Below are 15,341 nucleotides of genomic sequence, written 5' to 3' on the forward strand. Positions count from 1 at the left end.
AAAACAACATATTTGCATTTTTATTTGTCAGCTCCGAAACTTTGGACGAAAGTGCTTTTCAGGTTCACGAAGTTTTAACAGAGACCTTTCAGCTGCTCTTTGTTATTCGACAGGCATTTTCAATACGTTTACTATATTCCTGACTCCTCTGTACGTCGCTGAGCGAAAACTGTCTATTAATGGTGCTAGAACACTAAATTACTGAAAAATGGGTATACTTTTACTTGCCATTCCTTTTCTAGGACTGTTTGGGAATTTTTTTTAGAAATACAATAAAAGTTTCTTCCTCTGAGACTCTGACCTAGAAACGTGAATAAAAACACAGGCAAAATCCATTTATCATTCCGTTTTTATTGTTTCACTCTTAAATGCATAAAACACAGTTAAATGCATTTCATCTAAGGCCATTTTGTAATACAGCTTGCAAACTATTTTCGACCTCAAAATGCTTGCTATATATCTGTTCACGTATTCACATTTTTTTGTGTGTGTTCACATTTTTTTTGTGTGTGTTATTATTAAAGAGATGTTTTATCTGGTGCTAGTCTGGTTGTGAGAGGGAGAGAGAGAGAGGTAGGGGTGGTTATAGGCTTATGCGGGGATAGGTGGACAGGTGATGGAGAAAGTTTCATCATCCTTTCTACATTTATAATACATTTGTATACCTAACATGAAGCAATAGCATGCCTGCTGTTGATTATTCTATCTTTTAGAAAATAACGATAGGCCTATGGATCTTTATATAATTGACTGAAGTCTTATTTTTAGCTAGAAGATAAATTTTTTAATGATTGGTACATGTACGTATCGTGATGGAGATAATTTTTCAAATAACAAAGATCCACAATCAATATCATTTTAAACACATTATAAACGTTTTACTTAGGTGGTAGAATAATATACACACTTGTTGCTTTTTGGTACATCCTGACCAGGGAATTGTTCGGAACAATTCCCCAACGCTTTCCGCTATATGTTAGGATTGTTCCAAATGTGTTTCTCGTGTGCAATTCTTACTAATGCCTTTGATGATATGAATTATTTTTATATGAAGAGCTCAGTTGCAAAAGGGGTTAGGTCCATTTTCATCCAATTTGATTTTTTTTGTCTCGATCTATAGATTTTTAGTAGCTCTATAAGATGATACCAAAGAAAAGTTGAAATTCCCATTAAAAAGTGAGCAAAGATAGCAAAGAATTAATAATTTCTTTTTCAAAAGGGGTTAGGTCCATTTCAGTTTTGTTGCAAAAGGGGTTAGTTCCACAAAGAATTTTTTGTAAAAGAATTTAAAAAAAGACGGGTAGATTTATTTTATACCCAATTTTATGTTCACATGGTAGGGTATCATGAAAATTTAGTTTTGCATAAGAAATTGCAATATGTGAGAATTTAGAAAATGATTTTCTTGGAGTGGACCTAACCACTTTTGCAACCAAATTCTTCTGAAGAGCTCATTTGTCAAAAGGGGTTAGGTCAATTTTTCACAAATTTTATTGTTTTCTCTCTAAAAACCTATAGATTTTTAGTCACTCTGATAATACAAAAGACAATTTGAAATTTACATCAAAACGTGAATAAAAGTGAAAAGAAACATCACTTTTTCATTCAAAAGAGATTGGATTCATTATAGTTTGCTTGCAAAAGGGGTTAGGTCCACAATGATATATATTTTTTTAGAAATGTATAGAAATAAATTGAAGACAGGTGGATTTCTTTCATACCCAATTTTATGTTCACATGATAGGGTAGTACATCATGACAATGTAGTTTCTCATAAGAATATTGCAATAAATGAGAATAAAAAACACAATTTTTCTCGGAATGGTCCAAAGTGGAGCTAACCCCTTTGCAACCAAACTCTTCATATCATCATACTTCTTTTATGCCGAGTAACACAAAGATTAGCGATTGATCGCTAGTTTGAAAGGAAAGTTATAATTGGTTTTTGTCAGTCTACTGAGCAAATGCGCATGCAACGATGATCTTGATAGGCCATTTCATTTAGCGAATAATCGCAAACGTTTGTGTTAACGGCCCCACATCTCCAAAGAGTAATAAAATAGCTTGTCATGGTTGTAGATGATAATAATGAGATTTGACAAAGATAATGGAAGGTAGATCGATACACTAAATCAAATTAATGTATTCCTGACTATATGGTAATGATTTAAGAATGTCCTCATTGAGTATTAAGGTTGGCGGAGAAGGGAATTGCTGCAATATGAAGAAACCACGATACAGCGAAAGATGACGTCAAAATGGCCAAAGAATCCAGATCACCCTATGACAGAAAATAAAGACGGTAATAAGAATAACATACTTATTGAAATTAATGATAATGATTAGCTATTGATGATTACAATGGGGACTTTATGTAGAGTCTTTATTGTTATGAGGAAATTTAGTGATCCTGGGAAGTACAAAGAGTTACATTCGAAGCCTTTTCAGCAAGGTTAAAAAAAAATAGCAAACTGTCATTGTTGATGACGGTGATGGGCAAATTATCACTTTTGAGGCAAGCTGTATGTAGTTATCTTTTCTTAGATTTGCTTCGAATAGGTAGTGTACATCCAGTTCACAGGGAATAGCATTCATATTTACAATTCTCTAAAAGAGAGAATTTGATGTATGATTGAAAAAGTAATAAAGTTCGAGTCGACCGCATAATCCAAACTGCCTTATAAAACTACCATCTTTTCAAATTACTACCTTGTACATTGCATTTATATCACAATGTAATTGTAGTTAAGCTTTGAAGTATCATTAATTTCCTGTGTTCTCCACCATATAGTCTGCATTGATAAACCTTGAATAATGTTTGGTGCAAATGCTTGTCTTAATATCATTTGTAATGTATTTTCTTATGTACATGTATGTAACATTAACACCTCGAAAGCATATCTATTGTTTACTCTCATTTTACTTTTACTTCTTATGCTAGTTTATGACATTCACTCACCTTGTATGGGGTCATTCATAGTATGCGGTGAGGAAACAAAATCTACAAACAACAATAAGCAAACAAAAGCGAGGTCAACAGTCCACCCCAATACTTACAAGAAATACCTTACTATTGTATCCCCATTTAAGGTGGTTGAATTTAGGGTATATATTACTTTTGAAAAATGTTAGCAAACAAAACAAATGGTAACACACATGTATTTCAATGGACTTGACAGAAAAGGAAGACAAAATGGGTCACATATATATTGTATGTTAGATATTCTTTTCCCCCAGCAATTACATTTACGCTGATAATGTTTTTCTTTTTATCGATCTAACTTTGTATGAATTTTTTGAAAACATAATTGATTGATGGGGGTAATGATAGCAAACAAATCGACCTGTCATAGAATCGACAAGCACAAAATAAAATCAGTTAAATATTAATGGAAATTTTACGAAAATGCAATAAAATTTATTATATAAAAATACTATTATTAGGAAAACAAAAATTATTGGGCTACTAAAGAACACAACAGAATCAACCATAGTGCTAGTAGACTTTAGGATAGAAATACAATTCACTCTTACTTTGGCTTCTTAACTCTTATTATGTTAGAACACAATTTGAATCATTTCAAGTTTAATTTACTACAGTCAGAAGTCTTACAGAACTTTTAGGTCTACATGTGTAGGGCCATGGTCTTGAGAGGGGATATGCCTTTCACTTCTAGTGTAATGGCCAGGAATTCTATTTATTTTTAGACTTCAGGGGTTGCTATTTTAATTTGGCTTGTAAAAAAAAGAAATATATAAAATGAAATAACATGCCTTCTTGGACTCTGCGCACCTCGTCAAATACTGTAAAAGCAAGAAATATACATATAATTTCTTGTTATTAAATATTGAAAAAGGGTGAAGACATTGAAATAGAAACCCCTCTCCCACACTTAATCAACAATTGAGATGGATATGAATGACCAGTTTCTAAGTATTCCTACTGCAGGTTTTATATTCATACTCAAGATTAGATTTCCTATTAAACCATAATTTATAATAATAATCGAGAGCAAAGCCTGAGCTGAAAATGTTATACTGACTTACATCGACACATTTTAAAGGACTGTTTCAGGAATGAATGAACATGATACGTACACTCTAAAAAGTGAAGTGCTAATTTAGCTCTTAAAGAGCGTGTATAGTGACTGCACTTCGGAGTGCTGATTTGTCTAGTTTAATTTGAACTAGACAAATCAGCACTCCAAAGTGCAGTCACTATACACGCTCTTTAAGAGCTAAATTAGCACTTCAATTTTTTGAGTGTATAGGCCTATATGAAATAATGTACGTACTTTGATCAAGGAATGCCGGACGCCCCTTAGAGTCGAAGTTGTATTGCGGAAATATGTACATATATATATATATATATATATATATATAAAAAGAAAAGTGAAGCAATTTATGTATAATATCAATGCTAGAGAGGGGCTGGTACATTAGCAAATTGCTCCTAATAACCTTGTATTTCTTCCATAACAGGGAATTTGGAGATTGATAATTCAATAGAATCCAGTGGCCTATATCTGGATGGGTCGGGGGAGGGGGGGGGGGGGGGGGGGGGGTGCGTGATGTGAAAATGGAGGTAATGATTTTGTTCCCAGCCTGTAAGGTGGAGTACATACAATTTATCAATAAAAGTGAAGAAGAATATAAAAGAAATGAGATGAAATCCCACATTTCAAACTTTGATCTGCTCCTTTGAAACATCACTTTCACATAAGATTCACAAAATGAATCTCTTTTAAACTAAAACAAAGAAAATACAGTAATAGACCTTCCTGGACTTCCGATGTGCGCCGTAATTCATCTACAAAGGGCGAAAAATATAAGTTTTTGATCAGATCAAAGAGGATTGAAGAAATTATGATCCTCAAGGGTCTAGCTAAATTATGCCGGTATGATCCGGAAGGTCTGTTACCGCACATTTTGGTAATTTACCAAAAGGTAACTTCTGGAATCTCTCGTTTAGTTGTCTGTACTCGTTCATTGCTTACAGCTTGTGTATAGTTTTGGTAAATCCACCAAAATGCACCTATCACTTTGCCAATTCATTGCTAGCTAATATGAATGGATATGCCCTATAACAGTTATGATGTGGAGGATATGAAATGAAAATGTGTTTTACAGGATAAATTTTGCGATTTTACATGGAAATTAAACTTGATCGGGTCACCCGATCAAATTAAAATATCTGTGTGTTTTTGTCTTTCAATATTAAATCCTATTCCAAATCATGGAATGGGCTGAAACTTTCAAGATATGTTCTTTGTCTGTAACTTTTGGATATCTAATCACTAAATTTATAAGATAAATGCTTGAATGGCAATTTTTTAATTTAAAACAAGCATCGCCGAGAGAGGGCGCTGTATATCCAAGATTTGAATATTTGAAATTTTCTCAGAGAAGTGCAGTTGGAAAAATATCTAACGGTCTCTACGCTTCAGTAAGACTGTCATATTAGATGATATTCGATTATCAATCACATTATTGACCCTTTACCAAAGCTATACACAGGCTTTAAACAAAAAATATTATATAACACCGCAAGGAGGTCATATGAGTTGGTCTCTATTTTCTAAGCCCACATCGGCTAAATCAATTTGATTTACCGTTAATTTGGTCTAATCGCCAGTAATTCTAAGATATTCATGGTCTAATACCCACTTGTCGGTATATGTCCACTACGTTCAATGACCATGTCGTCCAATGCCGTTTGGTCCAATATCATTTCATTCAATAGCCATATCTTTCAATAGCCAATTAGAATATGAGCCACCTTGTCTAAATGCCACTTAGTCCAATAAACACTTTGTCAAAAGACATTTTGTCCAATAGGCAGCTGGGCCCAGAAGCCACTTCCTCTGATATCAATTTGGTCTAATATTGTTTGTTCCAATATCCACTTGGTCCAATAATTGGCCCAATTGACAGTTGGTCCAATACCACCTTGGTACAACTGACAGTTGGTCCAATACACACTTGGTCTAATTCCCAGTTTGTCCAATGCTCATTTGGTCTTACGTGTATAAATCTCATACAATCGGGTGGTAATAACAGGTGTGCACGCCCTCCAGCTCTTGCCTCTCATGCCACCCCTACACACACACACCCTCACACACACACCCTCCCTCATACAAACACACACACACACACACACCACCACCACTCACAAACTCACCCCTTTTGTGAACACTTTTTGACTTTCCCAATATAAGATACGCAAAGTACAATAATTTCCTCTTCAGACCTCAAATTTGAAAATGAAACTATTTTTACAATATTATTTCTTTCTTGCCATTTTATGCAAATGCCCCCCTAAAAACACACACACACACACATATAAAACAAAACAAGCATAAAAGTGGTTATAATTCTGAGGATTACAAACACATAAATACTAATAATTCCATGTCCAAATAAACTGACACCTAGTTCAAGAGAGAGACAGAAAGGGAGAGAGAGGGGGGGGGGGGAGAAAGAAAGAGACTGAGTGATAGACAGAAATAATAAATACTAAAAAAAATCCATGAAATACACCCTAGTTCAAAAACCAAATGAGGAAAAACAAAAAATGGGATCTTCAATATCTGACTACATTCATTGGATAACTCTGAACAAAAAATAAAAATTCAAAGAAACTTGGGGAGCAATCAAAGAAATACATGTTTTTTTTCAGTTTTGTTTTTGTTCTTACAATTAAGAGGAGTTAAGCCTCGGGTAGGTAAATATGACAATCATTTAAGTGTCAAATTCTCTAAATGCAGGTTTGGTTTCATATTACTTGATGGCCAGATTTCACATGCTTTTATATTCATGAGCTAGAATAATAAATTGCAACACCGAAAGTGCTTAGATTTGACAAAACTGGGCATAAGCTAAATGGGTCGCAGAGACGGTTATCTAAACCAGGCCAATAAACCGTTATTCATGTCGAATAAATAGTTTATCATCCTGTACTGGGGTGTGTTTGCCCCCCCTGTTAAAATACACCTTCACACATTATTAGACCAAGCTGGAATTGGTCCAAGTGGGTAGTCGACCAATTGGCAATGAAGTTAGACGAACTCGCTATTGGACGAAATGGCTTTTGGACGAAGTGACTCTGACACTAACTGGTTATCTGACGAATATGGCTATTGAACGACATGGTATTGGACCAAACGGCATCAGACGACATGGTAATTGGACCAAATGGCATTGGATGTAGATGCAAATCACCCCCAATACAAGTGAGAAAGATATGAAACGGCTTATTAATAATGTAAGAATATCAAGGTTCAAACATCACTTAGCTGAAATTAATTGTCAGGCTATTCCCTCAGTGGAAGGCCTTAATTATTTTTACGAAGTTTTTCTACAAAAGTTTTTCGGCCTATACAACTTTTGTTTCCCACTAGTGAAGGCAGCAACAAGGATGTAAGAAGCCCTGGGTAACTCATAGTTTACTGAAGTCGATAAATCGTAAACATAAGCTTTATAGAAATTACATCAAGAGACCTACAGCTGAAAGTAAAAAGAAGTATAATGATTATAAAAATGTATTGATTAATGTTCTTCACTCAGCCAAGAAAGATTATTACAATGATTTGTTCAATGACGTTAAAGGTGATATCAGGAAGATTTGGACTCACATTGATGAATTGCTTGGACGCTCAAATAGGCATTCTATTCCACAAGAGAAGAATTTTAATGGTATACTTTTGTCATCGGCCAAGGATAAGGCTGAAAGCGTTAACAAATATTTCATTGGATTGCCCGAGAAAATATCCACAGAAATTCCTCAAGTACCACAATCTCATCGTGATTATATGAAACGATGTAAGGATAATTTTTCTCTGTTTTTAAACCCTGCTATATACAAAAACTGAGATAATTAATATTGTGTCGTCTTTAAAACCTTCTAAATCGAGTGGTTCTGATGATATTTCACCTCGAATTATAAAGGAGATTATTCACATTTTTCTTGAACCTGTCTGTAAAATTATCAATATGTCATTATCTCACGGGGTCGTTCCAGATGAACTAAAGTTGTGCCGGTGTGTAAAAAATCTGATCGTAAGAATGTCGTAAATTATAGGCCGATAATCATTGTTACCAATTTTTTTCAAAGATTCTACAGAAAATAATTTATAAAAGTTTAAATGGCTTTTTATCTAAAAAGAACATCTTGATTCCTCAGCAGTGCGGATTTCGTAGAAACTTCTCCACACAAATGGGTGTATTTAACTTATTGAGTAATGTCATAAAGGCTGTTGATGAAAACAAATATTGTCTGGGGATATTTTTATATCTATCAAAGGCATTTGATACCATTGACCATGATATCCTTCTCAAGAAACTTGAACACTATAGAATTCGTGGTGTAGCATTGTCATGGTTCCGAAGCTATTTGTGTGTGGGACACAATTTGTTGATAGATAGATCTAGATCCAAACATGCTACGATTAACTATGGTGTACCTCAGGGTTCTGTTCTTGGTCCCCTGTTGTTTCTGATATATAATACATTCATCAACATTATTCTCATACTCCCTGTTTGCTGATGATACCGTCTGATGCTATCTTATAAGTCAATAGAAAATTTGTTACTGGTTGCAAATCAAGAAATTAAGAAGCTGTATTCATGGTTTTGTCGCAATAAGCTATTGTTGAATATTCAAAAAACCAATTGATAATTTTCCGCTATAAGGGTATAAAGCTACTAGGGCGTATAACCTGTCTTCATATAGGGGGTCATGATATTGAACCAAGTGCAAATATTTTGTTTCTTGGGTTATATATCGATGAGCACCTATCCTGGAAAAATCATCTAGATGCTGTCTGCACAAAGGTGTCTCGCAGTGTAGGTGTTATTTATAGGTAAAAATCAATTTTACCTGAAATGATACTGATAACAATATACAATAGTATTGTTCTACCTTATTTGACATATTGTAATGTTGTCTTGGGAAACACTTTCAAGTCTTATCTTGATAAATTGAGAATATTGCAGAAAATGGCAATACGACTTATAACAAATTCTAATTATAGACATCCAAGTACTCCATTATTTCTTCGTCTGAAAATGCTACAACTTAGTGAACTTGTGTCGTTTAATTGTGCATTTTTCATGTTCAAACTACAATCAATGCCCTCAGAATGTACCTTAAAAAACATTTCTTCAGAATTCAAAAATACATAACTATAATACACGTCAAAAGGATCTTATTCGTTAGCCATTTGCGAGAACAAATGTGACTCTGACCTCCTTTCATATATCATGTATTAAAGAGCGGAACAATTTACCTGTTGATATAAGAAATAGCAAAACTCTTTTCATGTTCAAAAGATTATCCAAAACTTATTTTCTTGACAGATTATGATTATTTTCCTTCAATATGTATTTTAAGTTGATGTATTTGCATTTAAGTTGATGACCTACTCAGAATCTATGTTTAGTATGTTCATGTGTGGTTGTGTGTGTGTATATATGTGTGCTTGTAATAATTTTTCCATTCTATTTTAAGCATCTTAACCTCATACATTTTTTTCTCTCTCCTTTGTATCTCGTAGATTAGTATATCCTATGTTTTATGTTAATAATCATAAGTATTCCAGGGCCCTACTCACAAGCTTTGCTTTTAAAGGGGTCCTAAAACCAATTCGTATATGCTATAGTCTAATTGATGTATGTTTATGTACTCATTTACGTTGTATGTACATCTATTTTGATTATGATGTGATGTTTTTGGTTTTGAATAAATAAACTTGAACACACAGACAAATGCTACCTTGTTGAGGTTTCATTCTCACCAACGAGAAATACCCACACCCCGAATCAACGCCACACTGTTTGGCAAAGGCCTTCTTTGAGAAACATTGACATTTTTTTTAGGTTACGTTGTTACCATGACAATGCAGTGCGGGGGGGGGGCGCACTTCCATTGACGATACCATGCGCGTCCAGAGGGTTTCGAAAAGCACCTTAATAAAAAAAATTCCATGTCTTGAAAAAGCACCCCTTAACAAGACTTTTTGGCGTGTATATATACACCCTCACTTAAACAAAAATATTGGAAAAAGGGTACATTTGACAAGTCTTCCCTTTTAATTTGACCCCCTGGTGGGAGGGATGATCCCCCTAAATTTTTTGTTCATAACCTTTCTTTTTTTTCTTTTTTTTTGCTTGTCAATCTGTTTCCTGCGTCCCCCTCAATTCTTTTATGGCCCCCCTAAAATTTAAGTTTATTACCTTTTTTTTGCCTGTCTAAAAATTTTGTTATTCCCCCCTAAAATTTAGGTTTGTAAGGTTTTTTGTTTGTTCTTTTTTGCTTGTCAAAAAATTTGGTGGTCCCCCTAATTCTTTTGCCTTCCGCCGCCAGTGCCGTCAGTGCCTTGCGAAACATACACTCTTTTTTCAGTATTTTAGTGTTTTTTACATCCTTATTACATTACGTACGTAACGTGCCAAATATCCACTCGTCAATGGAAGTGGCCCCGGGGCTATAAACATTGTCATAATTTGATGAACAATCATTTTTATCTAATTTTGATTAATTTCTAGTTACATTTTCAAATTGGAATTTCATTTTCGACAATAACAATTGAAATAAATACAAATCTACAGCTTAGCATCTCCAAACGTCCAATTATAAAATGCTATGAAATATAACTAATGTCATCATTTGATGAACAATTGTCATTATATAATTGTAATTTCTAAGTCATGTAATCTTATTTGCGCACAGAGACTTCAACCCCAAGCACCTTCTGATCTAGAGACTCTCCCGCTTGGCCCCCTTGCAAACTGGAGACTCTAACTTGATGCGCGAAGCGCACATCATGAGCGCGAAATCCCTTGCGGCCTGGGTCCATGCAGGGTCCGCTAAAAGGGCCCAGAAAGCTCTAGGGTTCTAGATGCTCTCTCGTGCTCTCTCAGACAAATTTTTCAATGGTGCCAGTGGCGTAATGAGCCAAAAAGTTTGAGGGGGGTAGAAATGGGGTAGATTATATCCCGTAAAATTAAGTAAAAATGAATTGCGAGCGAGAAAAGTGAGCTAGCAAAAATTCTACATGATTATTTCAGAAATCAAATTTTCTGATAGAATTTGACATAATGTTAAAAAAAATATGTATATAATATTTCACCCTTATCTCTTTCCTTTTCTCTTTTTTTGGGTTGTGAATTTTTTAGGCCTGATGATGGCACTGTGTGCATTTTATTACCAAAGTAGCATCCGATATGCAACGTAGGCCATAGGATGCATGGACCTAGGTCCATGATATGAGTGACGATGCTAGCTAGCAGTGTAGACACTCTACTTAACTTGACTGTCGGCTTTTTGTGAAAATTTGATTCCATTTTTTAAAAAGGTGTTTGAGCGGGAGGAAGACAATTTTAAGCGGGAGAAAATACATCTTAAACGGGAAACACAGGGCCTGGGCGGGAGATAATTGCCACATTTCGGAAACCCCGGGAACGCGGCATTAGGGTCCCGTAACACAAAAGTTAACGATCACTCGATTTTTACGATTAATTGTACATTATATTCATTGGAATCAATCGTAGAAAACAATTCTACAATCATTGTTTAGCTTTGTGCTTCGGGGTCTAGATCTGCGTTTCGTGCGCAAAATTCTTTCGTGCGACACCATGCATGCCATTCGCAAATTATGAGAGCTTTCTCAAACAAATCAAGTACATATTTTTAAGTGAGGAAAAACTTACTGAATTAAAGCTTAGGTATACATCATTACAGTCCGTCTAATTGATATTACATCTAACGTTGATTATTGGTGGATTTCTGGCAATTAAATCCATTGGTTACATTATGAAATATCGCAGTTCTTGTCCCGGGGTTCTTGTATAGCGCATATCACATTATGTTATAACGTCACTATGCACTTCCAAGGGATTTGGATATCATTACCCTGGTTGTAGCATCCTACACTTTCACCTCTCCATAGCCTTAAACATTTCGAATGCGTTATCTGCATGCACAGAAAATCTTTCCAAAACGATCCGGATTTTTTTCTTTTCTTTTTTTTCTTTTGCTGGCTCCTAGAAACGGCAAGCCATCTCGCACACGATTTGAAGGACATTATGCCCGTGTGCATGGTGGGCATTATGGGCCGGATGGGGGATTGGATTTCAAGAGTCCATGATGTCATGTCATGTCATTATGATCATGACCATTCTCCATTCGACATGATCCATGCTAGCAGTGAACAGGACTGTGAGATCAATGGTTTAGATTATGAACATTATCGAAAACTGCATGTCCATTTTCCATTTAGCCCATGATAGCACTAACCGCCGGAGAGCTGGTTTCAGATATATATACTGTACCATGGGAACGAATATATTTTCCAAGTCTTTCTTATCAGATATTATGTAATGCCGTACCCAAAATAACTTTCAACATGGTCATGGAAGGTCCATGCATGGTAGTACCATAGCTCTATGCACACTTTGTACACGCAGTACACACACACACCACACGTTCGGCTACAACATGCAACGGAGTATCGCGGCACAAAGGCTGAACGCAGAGACTAACGTCCTCTTACGAGAACTTTTACTTGCATTTTTTCACCATAAATGTGTCTTCTTTCTTCAATAGCATCTAAGCACCACGGTGGCGAATTCTCTTTTTTCGAATATAGATGAGAAATTTAGTTTTCTTTAACATATTTGAAAATAAAAATCCGCCACCGTGGTGCTTTTTTTATATGAATTTTTTAGTGAGGGTATGTCAGAAAACCCCATTCACTTTGTACAGGAGAGCTATTCGGTGAGATCCTAAAAGATTACGTCATGCGACCACAAATCCCTGTTATTCGAGATTCTGTCGCTCTCGCAAAAGCGGGAGTTTCCTTGACTGCCAATTTGGCCCTGGATCACCACAGCATGAAGCATAGTGGATGTCGATGACTAGTATCACGAGAAGGGTGAGGAATAGTCCGCACTTCATATTATTTGAAATGATATGAAACGACTTCAAGAACTAAGCAAAGACTGTAGAGTGAATGATGCTGATACTCGTCTACTGAACAGACTTCACAGAATGGTGTGTGATTGAAATACATGACTGATATCTCTCTCTATTTATTAGGTTTTGTCCCGAGAGTCTGATTGAATTTTGCTCATGAATGGCAACTCAAATACCGGTAACTTTTCCCCTTCAATTACGAAATATAATGTTTTTCCATGTGAACGATATTGAAAACAACTCGTTGAAAGTGTGGTGAAATATGCCATATGTGATCTAACCTTCAGTGAGATCGGGGTTAGGTGATACAATTGGTAAACAACGTTTCCATTTCCGGAGCTAAGAAAAAATGCTGGATCAATGACGATCAGAAATATTAACTGAATTGAATATAGTAGAATACTCAGCTTGAGTAGAATGGGAATAAAATAATTTTGATCATTTTGAAAAATCGATACGAATTTGAACAAAAAGACTTCAAATTATGATAGGCCTACTAAGGCCCTATAGCTAGGCCTATCAAACTACTGGGTATATCCACATTAACGTCATCATATTCACCACCACTACCACCACCACCATCATCATCATCATCACCACCACCACCACCACCATTATCATCATCACCGTAATCATCATTATCAACATCATCACAAAAATCATCATCATCATCATCATAATTGATCATCATCATCATCGCCATTATCAATGGGAATGGGGGAATGGGAGAGGTGTGTTGCCTGGAGGATTTCGAGACATAAAACGAACATGAAAAATAAAATGAGGAAAAGGAAATGGGAGTAGAGAAAGGAGAAAGAGAGAAAGTCAGTAGGAAAGAAAAGAAAAGAAAGAAATAAAAGAAAGAAATAAGGAAAGAACGAAAGAAAGATCAACATGATCGATCACTATCGTTAATATTATATTCATATCGTCACCATGATGTCTATCGTTAACATTATATTCAAATCATCACCATGATTCAAATCATCACCATGATCTCTATCATTAACATTATATTCAAATCATCACCATGATCTCTATCATTAACATTATATTCAAATCATCACCATGATCTCTATCATTAACATTATATTCATATCATCACCATGATCTCTATCATTAACATTATATTCAAATCATCACCATGATCTCTATCATTAACATTATATTCAAATCATCACCATGATCTCTATCGCTAACATTACATTTATATCATCACCACGATCACTATCGCTAGCATGAGGATCTTTACCGAATCAATTGCTAGCTGTAATCGTCCTCATTTCCACTTGCATCCACCTTGTCGTGATGCTTTTTAAAGTGCATTTCTAAAATCTAATTCATATCTACCCTTTATCTATCTACGTCTGTATGGCCATTGTTCTTTTTTTATGGAAACAAGAATAACATATCTAAAACGACGTCACAATTATAATTGTTTACCATGAAAGCAACATTTTTATCAAAAGAGAAGACATATATTCTACGATGATTTAAAATTAATATTGATTATTCCTGAGTAATTCTCAGCAATCTATCATTCATGTAAAACTATGTACTATTATAAAGTCAAACAATATATTTCCTGCAGACCCAGTATTTCACTACACATCATGATGTGAATATTATCATAGAAATGTGTGTTGATATATTCATGGTCTGAACAAGCTTTATTAATATCAAAATGCCTAAAAGAAAATGCAATAAGTAGTCAGTGACATGTCTCATTATCAAGAATGAAATTGCAAACTTCAGAAAATATTATAAAAACAGAATACAAACAGAGAACTGCGTTCTAAGTATAATAAATTTATAATAAATCATCTATAGATTTGTGAGAGTGAAGCTTCTAATTTATACAACACTACTCAATATGCGTTGATACGATACATAGATCGACAACATCCAGCATTAGTCATACTCTTAAATGATATTTAGAATGAAAATGATACAATGCTATTTACATACAATGCTACTTACATACCATATTTAGAGGATATATGAGATCATTGGTTCTGGAATAAGGATTGAATAATGATTGAAAACAAGGAACTTAATTACCACCCTCGCTGTTCAAGAGGGAAAAAATGGTTAACTATACAATAAATGCAAAAATGATTTATATACAAGGTCATAGCTTTCGGAAATGTGCAGAAGCACTGTAGGCCTTTCTAAACTACTCTGGTGTTGGCTGCAGAGGGCAGTCTTGATTAATCTGAACAAGTGGAACGCCTCTGGCAGTCTCGCCTGCATTACGCGATTTAATATAGCAGCAGTGCTAACTTGAGAACTACTATAAAATAATCATTCACAAAACACACCATTCATATAATGACATAATACCACATTCATTGACCATAAATGACAT

The sequence above is a fragment of the Lytechinus variegatus genome, chromosome 2, assembly GCF_018143015.1.
Source record: "Lytechinus variegatus isolate NC3 chromosome 2, Lvar_3.0, whole genome shotgun sequence".
NCBI lineage: Eukaryota > Metazoa > Echinodermata > Echinoidea > Temnopleuroida > Toxopneustidae > Lytechinus > Lytechinus variegatus.